Consider the following 19154-nt stretch of genomic DNA (forward strand, 5'->3'; position numbering starts at 1 on the left):
CAGGACCAGATGAAATCACAGTGCCCTTATGAAACCGTCCCTCATCACCTCCATGATAAAACTTATTTTGTATTGCCCCGTACATTTAGCTAAGTGGCTTTTTCATACGTTACACTTTGAATTCTCCCAATAATCTTACGACCATTTTCTTTGCCTTATAGATTAGGACATTTAATTAAGTTAAATGATTTGGCTAGGATAACACAGTCGGTAGAAGTGTAAGGATGAGAACTCCGGTTCTTTTAGTCCCAAGTCTTAGGTTCTTTGTTACACCATAATTTGGTATATCTCCTCAAGTGTTTGGGTTTTTTTTATTGTAGTAAGTAAGGCATACAAACAAAATTTGCCATTTTAATCATTTTAATTGTACTGCATTAAGTACATTCACATTGTTATGCAACCATCACTACAGTCCATCTCCAGAACTCTTCATCTTGAAAAACTGAAATTCCATACCCACTAAGCAATAATAACTCCCATTCCCCCCCTCCCCACAGCCCCTGAAAACTACCAATTTACTTTGGCATACCATCCATCTTACTCTGGATACCTCCTATGAGTGGAATCATATAGTATTTGTCCTTTCGTGACTGTTTTATTTAACTTAGCCTAATGTCCTCAAGCTTCATCTATTTTATAACATGTGTTCCTCCCAAGTTTCATAAATATTTGTGCTCATGGCATTCACCTGTGACCTCATGTGTCCTAATTTACTTCCTAATTTATAAACTCCTGGACGGCTGTGACTCTGCTTACCCTTGGTATGGCCACCCTCATAGTGCCTAGTTCATAACAGTAGTCAATGAGCTCTCTTGAGCGGATGGCTAAGGCCACTCTAAAGTAGAACATGATCCTCTATGGTACATTCAATTTCACACCTACTCTCAACTACTGGAGATAAGAAGATGGATGAGCATAATTGTTCTACTATTACAGTGGAAGACCAGACATAACATAAGAAGTTTCCCCAGGTTGGAAGTATGGCAGGCACATGAATTTTTTTTTAAAGGTTTTATTTACTTATTCATGAGAGACATGGAGACAGAGAGGCAGAGACATGGAGAAGCAGGCTCCCTGCAGGAAGCCTGATGTGGAACTCGATCCCGGACCCCCGGGATCACACCCTGAGCCAAAGGCAGACACTCAACCACTGAGCCACCCAGGCGTCCCAGGCACATGAATTTTGTACAGTTAGCTCCTTACTCACTGTAAAAATCATATATGGAGTGTTCTTTAAAAAGAGGAAAAAATCTTTTAGTATTATGAAGTGAGTGAAGGTTTGGTAATGTTTCTTTCCTCCCCTGAGAAAAATAAAAGTGACTCACCACATTATGGTAAGAATGAACTCTGGATGATTGGTCATCATCAATCCTTGATATCATCCTAGCATAGTGAAGACGCATTTGCCTTGTCATGTTATTTGATTATTACATAGTTCCTATAAACATTAAAGGACAAAAAGAGGAGAAGTTGAATAAGAATTATTTTTGAGTCCAGGTTTTAGCTCTACAACCTACTCGTGACATTCAGAAGGGGAAGACTTTGCCGTCCCTTCTCACTAGTACACCCATGCCTCTACCTCTGTGGAGCAGCAGAACTTTGGGGGCAAACCTGGCTTCCGAGCCCAAGAGAGAATGTAGCCTGGTCAGGAGCAGCCCAGGAAACTCAAAGGCCTTCATCTCCTTGTCTAACAGGAGATGCTGCTGGACCACGTGCCACCAGTCCCATTCCTGAAGCAGAACGTCAAAGGAGTCTGTCCAAAAAGCAGAGGCCACCTGCCCCCAGGAAGAAAGGCTATTCTTCAACCAGCCTAACTCTACTTCAAGAAGGGGCACCCAGAAGAGACACAACCTGAGGGATTCACCCAAGTGTCTCTGAGCCAGGACCTCTGGCACACTTCGGACACTGGAGGCATACAGTAATTGGATGCAACCTGAAAAGCAAAATTGTTGAATATGCTAAATGACTTCCCTCTGTATGTCTGCAAAAATACCAGTAGCACATTTTTAAACATGCAAGCTCTGTGGAGATCACGCAACACAGGAGCTCTCAAAGGATCTTCCTGACTGAAGAGAAATCAAGCAGGCTTTCAGTTTAGCAACCTACTTATAACCTTAATCTACTTGTGGTTGTTACCTGAGTAGTACTAAATATTTCTCATGCATGATTAGGTTTCTTAAATCTCTTTTTTTTTATTTTAAAATTTAAACAGGAAATATAGGGGCGCCTGGGTGGTTCAGTGGGTTAAGTGTCTGCCTTTGGCTCAGGTCATGATCTCGGGGTCCTGGTATCAAGCCCTATATCAAGCCTGGTTCTCCCTCTCCCTCTGCCTGCCACTCCCCCTGCTTGTGCGTGCTCTCTCTCTCTCTGTCAAATAAATCTTAAAGAAAAAAAAGATCTTTAAGGAAAGTTGTTCTGCAGCCCATCACGTTGTTCTAACATCTAACCTAAGTGAGACATGACACATTACAATGTAGATTGATGTAAACAGTTGGAAAAGCAATTTAGCAATATTTATCAACTAACCTCAGAAATATCTGGGGTGCCTGGGTGCCTCAGTCCATTAGGTGCCAGACTCTTGATCTCAGCTCAGGTCTTGATCTCAGGGCCCTGAGTTCAGGCCCTAAATTAGGCTCCACACTGGGCATGGAGCCTACAAAAAAAAAAAAAGAGAGAGAGAGAGAGAGAAAAAAGAAAGAAGAAAAGAAAGAAAGAAAGAAAGAAAGAAAGAAAGAAAGAAAGAAGAAAGAAAAGAAAGAAAGAAAGAAAGAAAGAAAGAAAGAAAGAAAGAAAGAAAGAAAAAGAAAGAAAGAAGAAAGAAAAGAAGTGTCCATGGCCCCCTTTGAGGCAATAATTCCTTTTCTGAGAATTTATCCTAAATATATGCTAAGGTTTATATAGAGATATTCTGAGACATCTGCTTCTATGTCTCTGCCTCTTTGTGTCTCTCATGAATAAATAAATAAAATCTTAAAAAGAGAGAGATTCCTAAAAGTGTGATTTACCCCAGTGAAAAACTAGCAAGTACCTAACTGTACCACAATGAAGATAGTAGAATGGATAGATTAAATTGACTAACTTGACTCAGCTTTATGTCCACAGAATGATATTAAAAATTGGGGGGCCTGTCTGGCTCAGTTGGGAGAGTGTGTGACTCTTAATCTCAGGGTTTTGGTTTCGAGCAGCATGTTAGGTGTTGAGATTATTGAAAAGATAAACTTAAAAATTGTTTTACAGAATACACGATAATGTGGGGAAATATTTTCTTTTTTAAAAAAAGATTTTATTTATTTATTCATGAGAGACAGAGAGAGAGAGAGAGGCAGAGACAAAGGCGGAGGGAGAAGCAGGCTCCGTGCAGGGAGCCTGACCCGGGACTTAATCCCAGGTGTCCAGGATCAGGCTCTGGGCCGAAGGTGGTGCTAAACCGCTGAGCCACCCGGGCTACCCGGGAAATATTTTCATTAAAAAATAAAACAGAATATGAAAGTTTGTTTGCTTCATGATTATAATAGCGTAAAAAAAGAAATCATTTGGGCCTGCTCAGGGACTCCAAAAAAAAAAAAAAAGAAAAGAAAAGAAAGAAGAAAGAAATCAAGCCAAATCCTATAAACTCATGTAATCAAAGCTGTTTACCCAGAAATTCCACTTCTAAGAGATGATTTTAGGAAATGATTAGCAAAAGGAAATTAATCATTAAGCAAAAAAGTATGAACGACTTTAATGGTTTTTTAGTAAAAAAGTGGAAACCAGATGCCAGGCTGGACCTCACAACCATGAGATCATGACCAGAGCCAAAACTGAGAATAGGATGCTTAAGGGACTGTGCCACCCAGGCACCTCCCAGCTAGAGGATCTTGAAGAGCTAAGGAAATTTTTCCTCCCCAACAGGTGGCCTAATCCGCAGAATCCTTAAACTCGCTGGATACCTCTCACTCTGACACTGCTGCAGCCGAGAGTTCCTCAGGACATCTGACATTCAGCCAGTGGCAGGTAAGATTTCTTACCATGTTAGCCTCCCGGAATCTATCTGTGGAGGCAAATAGAACCAATATGGTAAGAGGCATTTTTCTCTCTTTCTAAATTTCGCTTAGCAGGAGAAAATACTTGTGCAACTGGTTCCTTGGGCTAGGTGACACTTTGCTACATTTGGTAGAGTACTCTTTGGTTCCTGATCCATTTCTTCCCAGAGAGGAAATTATGTCTGTCTTTGGTGTCCTTTAATGCCCACATGGAGTAAAGGCTGTTGCTAAGGGACATGTTGGAAGCCAAAGTGGCAAAACTGGTGGGTACAGGTCAAACACCTAAAAGCTGTTAGAGTGCTCAACATCTCAAGAAGACTCCCATGTTATGATAAGTTGGACACAGAATGGGTTAGGATGACACTTGGTCACCCCCGGACCTGAAGAAAATTTCTGTGCAATGAGATATACTGTAAAACAAGACAAAATCCCTAACCTCGCTGCATATCCCTCCTAGATATTAGTGTGGCTATGGCTCCAAGAGACCCAAGACCTAGCCAAGGCTGTTAATGTGCATATAAGAGATTTGTCCTTTCGTCTTGTTCTGTTTTAGGTTGTTTTTTTTTTTAAGATTATTTATTTGAGAGAGAGCATAAGTGGGGGGTGAGGGAGAGGGAAAGAATCCCTACCAGACTCCCTACTAAGCGCGGAGCCCAATGAGGGGCTTAACATGAGGTTGAATCCTAGGACCCTGAGATCATGACCTGAGCTGAAATCAAGAGTCAGACACTTAACCCACTGAGCCACCCGGGCGCTCAGTCTTGTTCTATGTCTTAGGAGTGTAGCCGGGAATCAGGAGTGCATTCCTTATTGCTTCATGGGGTAGTTTCAGTTTCCATCCAGGGATTCTTTGCCCTCAAGAATTTCTGCCTGGGCCAAGAGCTAAGCCAGAAAGAACCCAACTAGAAAGTTCCAAGTCAAAATGGAGACCACCAAGAGGCACCTGGGTGGCTCAGTCAGTTAAGTGTCTGCCTTCCTCTCAGGTCATGATCCCTGTGCCCTGTCCCTCTGCCTCTGCGCCTCCACCTTGCTTGTGCGCTCTCTCTCTCTCTCTCTCTCTCTCTCTGTTTCTTTCAAATAAATAAATAAAATCTTTAAGAGAAAAATGGAGGATGGGACGCCTGTGTGGCACAGTGGTTGAGCGTCTGCCTTTGGCTTAGGGCATGATCCTGGGGTCCCGGGATCGAGTCCTGCATCGGGCTCCCTGAATGGAACCTGCTTCTCCCTCTGCCTGTATCTCTGCCTCTCTCTCTGTCTCTCATGGGTAAATAAATAAAATCTTTTTTAAAAATGGAGGCAGGGAATCCCTGGGTGGCTCAGCGGTTTAGCGCCTGCCTTCGGCCCAAGGCGTGATCCTGGAGTTCCAGGATCGAGTCCCACATCAGGCTCCCTGCATGGAGCCCGCTCCTCCCTCTGCCTGTGTCTCTGCCTCTCTCTCTGTGTCTCATGAATAAATAAATAAAATCTTAAAAAATAATGGAGGCAGCCAAAGTCTTTCATTTTCAATTATGTCGTATAATCTATGTTTCCAATTGTGTCCTACTAAAAGGAAAACATTCTTATTGAATGTATCCAAATATATATTGCCATAAAAATATAAGAACACTCAGGTACCTGGCTGGCTCAGCCTGTGGAGCAGGTGACACTTGATCTCAGGGTTGTGAGTTCTAGCTTCACATTGGGTGTAGAGATTACCTAAAAATAAAATCTTAAAAAGTTAAAAATCTTGAGATGCCTGAGTGACTCAGTGGTTGAGCATCTGCCTTCGGCTCAGGGCGTGATCCCGGGATCTGGGATCGAGTTCCCCATTGAGCTCCCTGCAGGGAGCCTGCTTCTCCCTCTGCCTATATCTCTGCCTCTATGTGTCTCTCATGAATAAATAAATAAAATCTTTAAAAAAAAAAGTTTAAAAATCTTTAAAAAAAATAACACTGACAGTTTCTGAATTCTGGAGGGATTAGGTAGGGACAAAAAAATAACTGTTTTGATTTGTTTGCAAATATGTATTTTGTCAAATTGCTGTAAATAATAAGCTTAAGAGAGTTTTTAAAGAAGATTTTATTTATTTATTTGACAGAAAGAGCCACAAGCAGAGACAGTGGAGGAGGGAGAGAGAGAAGCAGACTCCCCACTGAGCAGGGAGCCATATGTGGCCTCAGTCCTAGGACCCTGAGACCATGACCTGAGCAGAAGGCAGACACTTAACCTACTGAGCCACCCAAGTACCCAAGAATTTTTTTTAATTTGAAAAACAAAGCATTTTTTAAAAAGCAGCGTTTTAAACAGAAAGTCATAAAAATTACAATTACCTTCCTCAGTTTATGCAGTTTCATGTTATTACTTTTTGTTCTGCTTAAATCCAGTTTTCCCCCTAGTTTTAGAAATTCTTACTTCAGTTTTAGGGTCTTAAATAAAAGATTTTAAAGGCAAATACAGAAGGTCACATAGTAGGGAGCAAAATTTAGCTTTTTTAATATTAAGACTCAGGTTTTGTTTTTGTTTTGACTCAGTCTTTTTTTTTTTTTAAGTTATCAAAGACCTGACAAACATAGGAAATTATTTTGGCAAAATACAGAATCCTCGTTTTTTAGGCAGATAATTTTAAAGGTAAAGAAAAGCTTTTGTTTACAATTTCTTAATAAGAGCAGACCAATAGTGCAATAAAACATCATCCTTTTAACAAAAAGAAAACACAATTTTACTTTTTAATATTAAAATTCATTTACTTACTTAAATTGATCTTAATTTTAACTAGTATTGACCACACATAAATTCCTTTCCAAAGATCCCTTTTGTATAAAACTTCTACAACTTTTTTTACATTCACATTTTGTCCTCAGTTTTTCCAAGTTAAATAACCAGCCTCATTTTAAGACAAAATCATTTTCTTTCCCTCAACTCAACAAAAATGTATTTCTATTCCTTATACTACTTCTTACCAAAAACACGCATCTTACTTTCCTTGCATAGAGTTGTTCCCCTTATTATTTCTAGTCTCATTAACATTTATTAGCATTCATAATTTTTTGAAAACTTAGTTTCTGCTAAAAACTAAATAGTAAGCAATTGTGAGCCATCAGTTAAACCATTATTCTTTACATTAGCAAATTTACTTATTATTTATTTATTTATTTATTCATAGAGACACACACAGAGAGAGAAGCAGAGACATAGGCAGAGGGAGAAGCAGGCTCCACGCAAGGAACCCAATGTGGGACTCGATCCCGGGTCTCCAGGATCACACCCCGGGCTGCAGGCGGCGCTAACCTGCTGCGCCACCAGGGCTGCCCCATTAGCAAATTTATGAATATACTTCATAATTTCTAGAAACATGCTTTTTCATGGTATAATTTTTCAGTAAAGCACAAACCAAGTGTACTAACAGACCCATATTTATCAGTAGTCTCTGTGATAAGACAAAAACAGATAAACTTTTGTTTAGTACTTGATGTTTTATTATTTTGTCTTATTTAGAAAGAATTTAGGTATTCAATAAATTTAACTTAACTCACTGTTAAATTAGCAAACATTTTTAAAGCTTCAGATTACCAAAGATTTTGAAACTACTTCGAAGTTTACTTATAAACCTTTTTACCTTATTTACATCTATTTTATCTACTTGTTCTTAACAATTGTGTTTAGATTACTCACAAAACTTTATGAGGCATTAGACAAAGTCAACCATTCTTGTTTTTTGGACAAATTTTGCAACAGAGATAACAGACTTATTTGACTTTCAGTGAAAGACAGGTAGACTACAAGTTTTATATTTAATGCTGTTAATTGTAAAAATGTGTATTTTAATTTAATCAACAACCTTAAATTAGCTTTCATATTGAATATTTTCCTGGATCATGTGAACTTGAAAAATATTTGAGTTAGTTTTTGTCTTTCTGAGTTTTATTTATTTTTTTAAAGATTTTATTATTTGACAGAGCAAGAGCACAAGCAGAGGGAGCAGCAGAGGAAGAGGGAAAAGCAGGCTCCCCATGGAGCAGGGAGCCCTATGCAGGGTTGCGGGACTCCATCCCAGGCCCCTGGGATCATGACCTGAGCCGAAGGCAGACACTTAACTGACTGAGCCACCCAGGTGCCCCTCTTTCTGAGTTTTAGATGCCCAATCTTACAAGTGCTTGCCTTCAAATGACTACATAGATCTCTTTTACAAGTTGATTTTAGCAATACTGTTAGGAGCTAGTTGGGCAGTTAGGTAGTCAGAGCCAGAGTCCCCAACAAGAAAACAAGGAGTCAGGACAAGGAAAATAAAACAACACTAACATCCTGCTTCACAACTTAGATAGGACTACGCTAGCATTCTGCTTTGCAGTACTTGCAGAAGTGACTTCTGCAAAACCTCCTAAAATAAGGCAATTGACTACAAAGCACTTGCACTATCACAGGCAAAGGGCAGTTAAAACATAGCCCCCCAGATGTCAGCAAAAAAGACCATCAGCCCAGGGATATTAACCAAATAGGCAGGCAGAAACATGACCAAAGCCCTGATTGCTTAAGAAAGTTCCTCAAAAGAGGATCCCTGGGTGGCTCAGTGATTTAGTGCCTGCCTTTGGCCTGGGGCGTGATCCTGGAGTCTCCTGATCGGGTCCCATGTCTGGCTCCTTGCATGGAGCCTGCTTCTCCCTCTGCTTGTATCTCTGTGTCTCTCATGAATAAATAAATAAAATCTAAACACACACACACACACACACACACACACACAAAGTTCCTCAAAAGAGCTCATAAAAATCCCTAAACTTAGAAATTCCAAGAGCAACCCTCTTGGGCTTCTCTCCCTCCTGGGGAGCTTTATACACTTGTTCAATAAACTGTGCTTTGCTGCCCACCACTCTTCTCTGCTCTACCTCTAGATTCTTTGAGGCAGCATGACTGAGAACCTGAACACTAAGGGGACACGGGACACAAATCTTGTAACATTTACATGAGCAACCTGTAAACTTGGAACATAGAATTTAGGCTGGAGCCCTCCCTGTAAATCTTGTAAGGAAAGGGAAATTACAACAGGCAGATGAAGCTGGGTTTTAAGAAGGGAAATTTATGGGTGCCTGGGTGGCTTAGTGGTTGAGCGTCTGCCTTTGGCTCAGGTCCTGATCCCAGGGTCCTGGAATCAAGTCCCGCATTGGGCTCCCCACAGGGAGCCTGCTTCTCCCTCTGCCTGTGTCTCTGACTGTCTCTCATGAATAAATAAATACTTAATATTAAAAAAAATTTTTTAAAGAAGGGAATTTTTGTTGGTTGTGGGCCTTTAAGTCATAAGTCTAATTTCCATTATTTCATCTTGTCATGGCAGTCCCTAAGGCTAGCCACTATGCTAATAAGACAGTTGAGAGCTGTTTATTTAAAAAATGTTTTTATCCTTAAAAAAAAAAAAATAAATAAAAAAAAATAAAAAATAAAAAATGTTTTTAATATAACCAATTTAAAGGATCCATCCTCCAGCCACTGATGAGTAGGATGTATTAATAGCAAATCAAACAAATAAGCCTCAGTGGTTTAACCAGAGATACAAGGCATACAGAGAGGGGATAGATGACACAGCATACATGTTTCAAAAGTTTATTCCCAGGGGTGCCTTGGTGGTTCAGTCAGTTAAGCATCTGCCTTCAGCTCAGGCATGATCCCAGGGTCCTGGAATGGAGCCTCATGTGGGGTTTCCTGCTCACGGGGGGCCTGCTTCTCCCTCTCCTCCCTGCTCGTGCTCTCTCTCTGTCTCTGTCTCTGTTTCTCTCAAATAAATAAATAAAATCTTTTTAAAAAAAGTTTACTCCCAAAATTCATCTGAGAAAGCAAAGGCCTTCCTTGCACATGAGGTAGGGATGTGTCTCTGGTCCTCACAAAATCATGAGATGCCTCCAGTTACTGATCTGCTCATCTCTAATATGGGGCAGGCACTACTGTAGTGGGACTTGCCAGCACTGCCAAGCAACGAAGGTTGAGATGACAAGAGTTCCTCTAGGCTGGAACCTCTCATGACAAACTTCCCACAGCCAGACACAGAGAGAGAGAGCCTGGGACTCCCAGTCTATTTAGCCACCGAGTGCACTCCAAAAAGTGCACCCTCTGAATGGTGGAGACCAAACAGCATATCCTCACTGGTCATAAAGCCAAGTTCTTGAAAGAGGATTTCAACTATCTCCATTTTGACCTCAAACTTTCTAATTGGTTAAGTTCTTCTTTCCGGCTCATTTCTTAACTCAGGCAAAAGACTGTGGGCAAAGAATCCCTGAATGGGAACCAGAACCAAAACTACCCCTGGAGCAATAAGAACTGCCCTGAGCCAGCAAGACCCTGCCCATGCTTGACTTGACAATGATTGACTTGACCTTTGCTGCCCACCTGCAGGTACCCACCTACCTTTGCCCCACATTTTCCTTATGTAAACCTGGAAGTATATTTAGCACTTTGGAGACTGCCTCTGAGACGCTAGCCCACTATCTTCTGGGTGTTGGCCTCACTGAAATAAATTCCTTTCTTGTTTTACCACCACTCCCTTCTCTACCTTTGGATTTTGTCAGCAGGAGTGGCCAAACCTGGTCTGTTTGGGACCGCCAGAGCCAGGTGTCCTTGCACTCCTGTGCCTCAGCTACAGAAACATTGGTTAGATTACCAGGGCTTTGACTGGAATGCCATATTTGAGAGAGACATGCATAGACTCAGATATGACCAGACGGCTTTAAAGAACTAAGGTTGACTTTGTGAAGCCAGTAAAGCCCCTTAGAAATCTCAGCCTGATACTTTGCTCACAGAGTTCCCAGCAGCCTTACCAGATGAGTAAAGGTCACTTCCTCACAGGTGTAGAACCTCAGAGTACTTGGGCGAATACTCAGAGAATACTCAGAGACAGGAAAATCTTCAGCTATTTTAAGCAAAGTCTGTTGGCAAGTATTGGGCTTTCTGGCCTCAAAAGGCTGTTAAAAGTTCAATCTAGAGATTCCTTATAAAAAAAAAGTGCTGGCAAAGGAGTGTTTAAAGAGCCTGCATGGTCAACGGCTATTCTTATTGTACGTATGTAAATGCCCAGGCCAAGGTATTTTGAAACTAGATTTACTTAGGGGTGCCTGGGTGGCTCAGTTGGTTAAGCATCCAACTCTTGATCTCAGCTCAGGTCTCAATCTCACAGTCCCAAATTCAAGCCACGAATTGGGCTCCATGCTATGCATGGAACCTACTTGAAAAAGAAAGAAGGAAAGAAAGAAGAAAGAAAGAAGAAAAAGAAAGAAAGAAAAAGAAAGAAAGAAAGAAAGAGAAAGAAAGAAAGAAAGAAAGAAAGAAAGAAAGAAAGAAAGAAAGAAAGAAAGAAACTACACTTATTTAGCAACAAATCAGTATTAATTCAGCTATCTTTGGTAGAAATGAGGGTGATTATAGAGAGAAAACATTTCAATAACATACCGTGTTAAGTATTAGATTCTTTTTTTTTAAGATTTTATTTTTATTTATTCGAGAGAGAGAGAGAGAGAGAGAGAGAGAGAGAGAGGCAGAGACACAGGCAGAGGGAGAAGCAGGCTCCATGCACCGGGAGCCTGACGTGGGATTCGATCCCGGATCTCCAGGATCACGCCCTGGGCCAAAGGCAGGCACCAAACCGCTGTGCCACCCAGGGATCCCAAGTATTAGATTCTAATACTGTTCATTATAAACTGGACTAGATCCTGATTTCTTCTAGTTCCAGTGTCTGGTTACAATTCTCCAAAGGAACATTTTAAGTCTTTTCTCAACTTTCTGAGTTGGATTCATTTGAGAACTAAAACTGCCCTTTCTCTTGAAACCCTGCAAACTAAATATGAGCTACTTCAGAAATATCACCACAGTAGCTCACATATAGGCAATCTATATGTCTGTTCCTCTTTGGGCCATTCAAAAAGATCATCACCAGACCCATGGCTGGCTGTCAGTAGAGTGTGCAACTCTTGATGTCAGGGTCATGAGTTCAAGCCCCACATTGGGCATAGGGCATACTAAAAAAAAAAAAGAAATTAGGTTTCCAGCAGTATGTAACTCTAATAGACATAATAAACCTCCTTGTCCACTTAAAGAAAAAAAAAAGATCACCACAAATATTTGAACTACAAACCAAGAAACTCTTATCAGACTGACGCTGTCTGCTGTCAATCTATAGAAAGATGACTTAAGCTCAACAATCTAGAAATCTAGTGGCTGGGTAGCCTCAGAACTCAGAAAATGGTTTATAATTTGATCCAATCATTAACCACTATTTTTCTTTTGTTTCCATAGAAATGCCTCTTATTTAAAACCTGATGGCTAGGGCACCTGGGTGGCCCAGTGGGTTAAGCATCTGCCTCTGGCTTGGGTCGTGCCTGGGGTCCTGGGATCGAGCCCCACTTAGGCTCCCTGCTCAGCGAGAAGCCTGCTTCTCCCTCTCCCTCTGCTTGCAGCTCCCCCTCTCCCCTTGCTTGTGCACCCTCTGTCTGTGTCAAGAGAATAGATAAAATCTTAAAAAAAAAAAAGAAAAAGAAAAAGAAAACCTGATTGCTTGAACCATGGGCCTAACTTTGAGAACAGAACTGCATCAGCGCCTCCTGAAATGATTTTAACTGAACTGACTTATTACAGGAACTGGTTCAACAAGACAGAATGACCAACCTGATCAACTTTTACGTGTGAACCTTAAGGGAAGTTTCAAAGGAGGAATCTGTAGAGGCCCAGGGCAGGCTGTCCCAAGATGGGCCAATTTGGCAGGGACGTTATTTTGAGTCAAAAGTAATGAAAACCCAGCAAATTCAGGGAAGGCTCTATACCTCCCCCCTCTGCCTGCTGCTTCCAGGAAAATGGCTGTTTACAGAGATTCAACTCCATCCAAGAAACTTATCTACATAGCAGGGCCACCTTTGTTTTCCAGACATCTCCTCTCATCTTCCTGCTAGTTGTCTTTCTTCCCTTTGCTTTGTTTGTTTGTTTGTTTGTTTGTTTGTTTTGGGGTTTGGGGGGTTAAGATTGTATTTATTTATTCATGAGAGACACAGAGAGAGAAGTAGAGACATAGGCAAAGGGAGAAGCAGGCTCCCTGCTGGGAGCCTGATGCAGGACTCCATCCCAGGACCCCAGGATCATGACCTGAGCTGAAGGCAGACACTCAACCACGGAGCCACCCAGATGCCCCTCTTTCTCCCCTTTGGATCCTCAAACCCCCACCCTGCTCCTGAGCTCATATAAGCCTCATGTTGCTTGATGTCTTTGGGATTTGCGTGTCTGTGGATTCCCCGTGTTTATGAAATTAAATTTGATTTACTCCTGTTAATCTGTCTCATGTCATTTTGATCTTGGTCCAGTTAGAAGGACCTAGAAGGGCACAATCTTTCACATTTACTCATGATATACTCAGCTGGGCTAAAAATGTAGCTTTCTTATTTCTCTAAGTCTGCTCTCATCTACCTTACAAGCTTCCATATCCTAGGTGGAAGCTGGGAGGAGGAACAAGATCAGGTCCAATTTATTAACCTCAATTTAATGCTATAAAATGCTTCTGTAGGTAAACAGTCTCTGCTTGGATGACTCTGTTAAGAACTCAACCAGTGAGGGATGCCTGGGTGGCTCAGCGGTTAAGCGTCTGCCTTCTGGCTCAGGGCGTGATCCTGGAGTCCCAGGATCGAGTTCCGCATCGGGCTCCCTGCATGGGAGCCTGCTGCTCCCTCTGCCTATGTCTCTGCCTCTCTCTCTCTCTCTTGAATAAATAAATAAAAATCTTAAAAAAAAAAAGAACTCAGCCAGTGAGATTTCCACCCTCCCTCTACTCCTCTCCAAGAAAACATCCAGGTATGTGAGGGAAGGATGTGGCTTTTATGATCTCAAAGTGGCAAAGGGCATATGGCAATCCTCTCAAAGAAAAGCAGAATCCAGACCTTTCCATTTCTGTCTTCCGCTTTCCCAACAGCCTAGCTAACCTACTTCTTGCCCCAGTACTTCATCCTGGAAAGAGCAGTTGTGTCCTGGGACCTCCCTCCCAAATTCCACTCCCTTGGGTCCCCATAACTGATCCAGAATTGCTTTCCCCCTCATTCTTTATAGCCTAGAGGGTCTCCCTTCTATTCTGCACACAGGCCCTATGTACTAAAAAGAAAGCTTTAAGGAGGGAAAATGAGTGGGGAATATCAGAGAGGGTGACAAAACATGAGAGACTCCTAACTCTGGGAAACGAACAAGGGGTAGTGGAAGGGGAGGTGGGCGGGGGGGTGGGGGTGGCTGGGTGACGGGCACTGAGGGGGGCACTTGACGGGATGAGCACTGGGTGTTATGCTATATGTTGGCAAATGGAACTTCAATTAAAAGAAAAAAAAGTAAAGAAAAGAAAGAAAAGAAAGAAAGAAAGAAAGAAAGAAAGAAAAGAAAGAAAGAAAGAAGAAAAGAAAACGTTGTCATTTAGAAATCCCTCCTCCAAAAAGCCTGGGTTTTATGTACATTGTCTTACTAAAAAGAGGTGAAAAAAAATCAGCTTTGAAATTCAAAGCTGATGAAGTCCTGGCCTCTCTCTTATGAGCAGCACTTGTCTGTCCTTTCTTCCCTGGGAAATTAAGCTTGATGACTCTGGCAGGAGGCTAGCAGGACATAGGATTTTTTTTAAGATTTTAAGATTTTATTTATTTACTCATGAGAGACACAGAGAGAGAGGCAGAGACACAGGCAGAGGGAGAATTTAGGCTCCACGTGGGGAGCCTGATGTGGGACTCGATCCCGGGTCCCTGGGGTCACACCCCGGGCCAAAGGCGGCACTAAACAGCTGAGCCACTGGGGCTGCCCAGGACATAGGATTTAAAGGGGGGAATCAAAATGCATTAGTTTAATTCCTATAAAATATGTTCCCCAGAGAGATGAAATTGGATGAACTAAAGAAAGGAGGTTCATTTTCTTGGGTGTCTTCTGAGCTCCATTTCTTTTTCTTCATAGAAACAAAGTATAACTTTCAAAAACATGACCCTCATGAACATATAGAATTAATACTTGTCACAGGTTTTATGCATTAATGAGGGAAACAGGAGGATGGTAAATCTGGTATAAAGGAGAATTTGAAAGGTAAAGATTTATAGGTTCATAAAGGAAAAGCATGCTGAAATAGTTTGCTAGATTAGAAGCAAAATAGGACAATAAATCCAGAACCTCTGCAGAAATCTTTTCCATCTCTCCTAGACAAAAATCTACCAAGTTAACATGTCTGAACTTTAATCAAGCAACAGTGCATTCCTCTGAAGAACTAAATGTTCCTTGGGTGGGTCTGTTAGATAAAGGCCTTGAAATAAAGCTTTAGTTCAACATTCAAAGGACAAGCAGTCATCCTTTTGCTTCGGTTCCAAGTGTTGGGTAATTTTTCTTAACATAAATAACCCAATATTGCATACCTCCCACCCACCTTAAGGGTTACAAACCAAGTATGGTGGGAGCTGATGAAATAAAGGGCCGTGAATGGATTTATAAAGAACCTACAGAAATAAAAGATGTGGTTTAAAGCAAAGCCAGTTTTCGGCCTTAGGGATGCAAGTGAAAAGGTATCTTTAAAAACCTAAAATTGTGATGTTGCTCCAAACCTGCAGATCTTAGAGATATCTTTTTACTCACAAATTACTCTTTCCTTAGAATCACAATCTAGACCTATTTAATGAAGCATAAATGATTCCCTTACCAAAGCAGATTAATCTGTTAAATGAAACCATAAGGGCATGTGATTATTTTGCAATCATAGGTTACGTAGGTTACTACAGCCCAGGTAATGTAGGCTAGCCTATTCATTTACTGAAGTGACAAACATTATTTCATCAATCAGGCAAATTCAGAGTTGGCTTAACTTTAAGGAATTTCGCACAGTTCACATATAAACCACTCTTCAACTGATAGTTTCCAAAACAGATCTGATTTTTAAAAATTTCGTAACAGCTCTCTTGTAATACCATCTCCCTATTCAGGTGGCTAATGAAGTATCCTCTTAGTTAGAGAGCAATGGAAGAAAATGAATATCATAAAAGAACAAAGCCTACTCTGAGTAGCAGTTTCCCCATGGAATTTCATTTTCTGAGTAGAGCACAAGATCATCTGATTAAAAAGCTCAAGTTTTCTAAAACTTTCTCTTGATGTCTACGGTGCGTGTAACATGAGCACGTTTCCATATTAAGGTTATTCAGCTGTGGAAAACACGAGAGCTCACACAAAGCTTTTCCTCTAAAAGTTGAAGAAATCTAAGACTGCATGTTGGTGCAGCAATGAGAAATCTTTAAATGTTGGTCACCAACTGCTTGGCAGTGGGTTTTGTTTGTTTGTTTTGTTTTGTTCTTCTTTTCTTTTTGTCCTCCAAGGAAGCAGGGACAAATATTTTGGAAAGCACTATAACTTAAAGGCATGACCAAAGCTAAGAAATTTAAGTAAGCGTGTCACAGAAACACAGGAACACAGATTTTGTTGGCTAATCCAAATAGATAATTAATCATGTTCCTGACAGTGTGGAATGCAGATTTGCCTGCTCTTTGCAGAAACTTTAGCAGGCAGGCCAAGAGCTTTCTTGAATACTGGAATCTGGAGTGGCTTGAGGAGCCATAAGACACGGATTTCAAGATCCACAGATTTCTTGGACCAGTAAAATTTCAAAATAATGTTGAAGACCAACATGGTGTTAACTTCTTATCTTGACAAATAAGAATAATATTGGGAAGGGGGGGTCTTAATATTTGTATTTGACATCCAATTATGAACTAGCCTCAAAAAAAAGGTTTTGGGTTGGGATTTTTCTTTCTTTTTTAATATTTTATGTATTTATTCATGAAAGACACAGAAAGAGGCAGAGACAGAGGCAGACAGAGAAACAGGCTCCATGCAGGGAGCCCAATGCGGGACTTGATCCCAGGACCCTGGGATCACGACCTGAGCCAAAGGCAAACGCTCAACCACTGAGCCACCCAGGCATCCGTTTTTTGTTTTGTTTTGTTTTGTTTTAATTTTGAGGCTAGTTCATAATGGCTTCACCAGTAGATTTGGGGCCAAGATATCTTTGAGATAACTTCTTTCTCAAACCTTTCATTAGTGACTAACAAGCACCTTGAAGTACCTGCCACCCATGGCTGATCAGAATGAATGCTACTCCTGAGAAAGGTGAGTGTGCTAGAATTAAACTTTGGCTCTAGATAGGGTCCTGGCTCTTGAGAGTTCTTTAGGATCACTTATCTTAAGGACAATTTTTTTCAAATGGTGAGGAGATAGGAGATTTAAACATTGACCAAACTCTGACCGGGACATTTTTTCAGCTTTCTTCTGACCTAAGTGACCTTTAAGCAATAATCAAGTCAAATTCCTTGGATGTCTATTACTAAGAGTGTTGTGCTAAGCTCTGGGGCAAAATTTCTCAAACTTAAAGTCTTAGTAAATAGAGCCTGAGAACTTATCAAAAGGGCAGACTTCTGGGTTTCAGTGCTATAGGCTCTGAATGAAGTCTGAGATGGCCGCCCTGGGATCCCAGTTTTTAACATGCATAATGTAGTTTTGATGCACATGGTCCATGGATCCCTGTCTTGACAAACATTGTTCTAGGAACTATAAAGAAGTCACAATTCCAATTTCAGTAATCACATTAGCTAATTCAGATCACCCCTCCTGCTGAACATAATATACTAAAAATCTTTTTAGAAGCATCAAAAAGCTAAGGGCGCCTGGGTGACTCAGTCACTTAAGCGTCTGTCTTCAGCTCAGGTCATGATCCTGGAGTCCCAGAGTTGAGGCCCAGGATGGGCTCTCTGCTCAGCAGGGAGTCTCCTTCTCCCTCTCCCTCTGCCCCCGCCCCCCCCTCCCCCGCTTGTGTTCTCTCTCTGGCTCATTCTGTCAAAGAAATAAAATCTTAAAGAAGAAGAAGAAGAAGAAGAAGGAGGAGGAGGAGGAGGAGGAGGAGGAGGAGGAGGAGGAGGCATCAAAAAGCTAACAAAATATTGACAAATTCCTAGGATGAGAGCCAGAAGAGAATGGAAATCCAGAGGAGTGAGCCTGGTCATTTTTGGACATGTTCACTTTGTGGTCATTAGCTGATCCTGAAGAGAAAATTGAGAGGTTAACTGTCTTTTTAGCAACCTGATGGGATTAAGGGAACAAAAGTCAGATCAGGACCTGGAAAGAGGGACACCTGGGTGGCTCAGCGGTTGAGCATCTGCCTTTGGCTCAGGGCATGATCCCACAGTCCTGGGATCGAGTCCCACATCGGGCTCCCTGCATGGAGCCTGCTTCTCCTCTGCCTGTGTCTCTGCCTCTGTGTGTATGTTTGTGTGTGTCTCTCATGAATAAATAAATAAAATCTTTAATAAAAAAAGGGACCTGTGAAGAGTGGAGATATGGTAAGCCATCCCCCTGTTCTCCATGCACACACTTCCCTAGGTGTAAGGGCGAACTGGCAGTGGCTTGCTTAGAAAATCTCAAATTTTGAACTTGAACTAAAATGATCCTGGAAAAAGCAAATGACCATTCTCTCTAGAAGAAAATGTCAACCTGGGTGTCAGGTTGCAGTATCCTCCTTTCTAACTGATCTTTCTGATTTCAGTTCCCCCATGCTTCACATTGCTCTCAGGGCTGTTTATCCAAAGCACAAACTTGACCATGTCACTTCACCTGTTTGTACACTTTCTCCCATTTCCTATAAGTCAGTACAGATCTGGTCTCCTTTGAACCCCTGTCAAGCCGCTCAGTGCACTATGGGGCCTGAGCACACTGGGCCTTGGCAGTGTCCTCTGCCTGGAAAGTTTTTGTCCTGTCCTTGCTTAATTGACTCACTCAGCCTTCAAGACTCAGCTTAACCATGGCTCATTGGAAAATTTTTTCAGGCTCCTCTGACTTAGTTGCTTACTTATTCCCATTTCAAAAATTGATAAGTGAATGAAGTAAAGGTAGAATACTAAGAACTGGGGCAGCCCTGATGGCACAGCCGTTTAGCGCCGCCTGTAGCCCAGGGCGTGATCCTGGGGCCCCAGGATCGAGTCCCACATGGGGCTCCCTGCATGGAGCCTGCTTCTCCATTTGCCTGTGTCTCTGCCTCTCTCTCTCTCTCTCTCTCTCTCTCTCTCTGAATAAATATTTTTTTTAAAAATCTAAAAAAAAAATACTAAGAACTGGATCCCAAAGAACACACCCAGCAGAAGAGCA

General features: G+C 41.5%; 1 protein-coding gene across 1 annotated transcript in view; it reads left to right on the plus strand.

Moving 5' to 3' along the window:
• Positions 1-12748, plus strand: part of MBTPS2 (membrane bound transcription factor peptidase, site 2) — a 63776-nt gene extending 51028 nt beyond the window's left edge. Inside the window, exons 12-13 of the transcript XR_003132754.3 lie at positions 3892-3993; positions 12612-12748. The gene's annotated coding sequence lies outside the window, so the exon portion shown is untranslated. The remainder of the gene's footprint in view (positions 1-3891; positions 3994-12611) is intronic.
• Positions 12749-19154: the final 6406 nt, after the last annotated feature.

Source organism: Canis lupus, chromosome X (genome assembly GCF_003254725.2).
Source record: "Canis lupus dingo isolate Sandy chromosome X, ASM325472v2, whole genome shotgun sequence".
In the NCBI taxonomy this organism is placed as follows: Eukaryota; Metazoa; Chordata; class Mammalia; order Carnivora; family Canidae; genus Canis; species Canis lupus.